Source organism: Tenrec ecaudatus, chromosome 7 (genome assembly GCF_050624435.1).
Source record: "Tenrec ecaudatus isolate mTenEca1 chromosome 7, mTenEca1.hap1, whole genome shotgun sequence".
NCBI classification, from domain to species: Eukaryota; Metazoa; Chordata; class Mammalia; order Afrosoricida; family Tenrecidae; genus Tenrec; species Tenrec ecaudatus.
This window is the reverse complement of record NC_134536.1, coordinates 52,929,374-52,930,624: the sequence shown is the minus strand read 5'-3', so window position 1 is coordinate 52,930,624 and position 1,251 is coordinate 52,929,374. Positions and strand designations below refer to the sequence as shown.

Below are 1,251 nucleotides of genomic sequence, written 5' to 3'. Positions count from 1 at the left end.
TAACTTTTTTCTTGAATGAAGTAGTAATTAAAAGAAGAAAACATTTTAAAGGCCTCCACTCAGTTACTAATAATGTAAATAATAAAGTCGCCCTTCAATGTAGAAAGATTTTACAAAGCAATTTGGAGGTATTCAAATAAGAAATGTTTAAGTAATCTATAATTATATGTATCAGGTATTATCCATGGTTAAGACTGCTGATAAATAAACCTTGCTAAGGATTCTGTCTCATCTGGTACAGGAAAAGGTTCATGATAGGGCCAATGAGGGACCCTGAGTCCCCGCACTGGATTACCCCAGCCCAGGTGACGCCACTGCTGCAATGAAGATGAACATGTAAAGGTGAGAAAATGAGGAGCAAATGCGAAGAGCTTAAGTGGAGAGCAAATGTTTTGAGAATAAGGACAACAAATGTACAAATGTGCTTGACACAATAGCAATATGTATGGATTGAGATGAGTTGAGCCCCCAATAAAATGATTTTGAATAAATAAAAAGAAATTTTAGGAGAAAAAAGGTGTTAGATGTTTGTTTAAATACATGAAGCATCACCCACCCCCCGCCATGGGGAGAGCATGAACGCAGTCCCCCACGACCACAAAAGATGCAGTGGAGTTTCCCACATTTGGGGAAATCGCAGGGGTCAGAATGAGCCTCAGCCTGGGAAAACCACCTTTGAGATCATGGTGTCTCCCCTGCCAGGTAAGTCAGCACATATTGAACATTTGTACAGTAAATGGAGGTGCTATAGACCATGGTGAAATATTTATGAGTGAGGGCATTCTTTAACAACACTGCAGCATGGAACTGAGACTGTGTACAGATAAATATGAAGGTCAGTCAAAAATTACTGCCACCATACCCTTGTATTTAGTAAAATACAGCTATTGTTTCTCCACATGTCCTCCCTCACCATCGTTGAAGAAATGTTTCTCTCTCTCTAACTCCTCCCTGAGAATAATGTGCTCTTAGATTTATGCCTCCCATCAAAATGGAAGTGCTGGCATTCTTGAGAGACTCAAATCGTATTCCTGGGGAATGTTCTTTGCATTTGAAGAACAAAAAGAAATCTGACGGGGCAAGATCAGGGTTATAGGGTTGATGGGTAAGATCTTCCAACAAAAATCTCATAGGACAGAATGACTTTGTCATGATGGGGCGAGGGAAATCCCTTAGCATAACTTTACTGGCCTTTCTTCTCACTGATGTAGTTTTCAATTCAAACAGCTTCCTATTAAGCCCCCATGTGTT

The 1,251-nt window shown here is 40.0% G+C and overlaps 1 pseudogene; it reads right to left on the bottom strand.

Annotated features, from left to right (window-relative positions):
• Positions 1–564: 564 nt before the first annotated feature.
• LOC142453865 (U1 spliceosomal RNA) lies at positions 565–710 on the bottom strand (annotated as a pseudogene).
• Between the last annotated feature and the right edge of the window lie 541 nt (positions 711–1,251).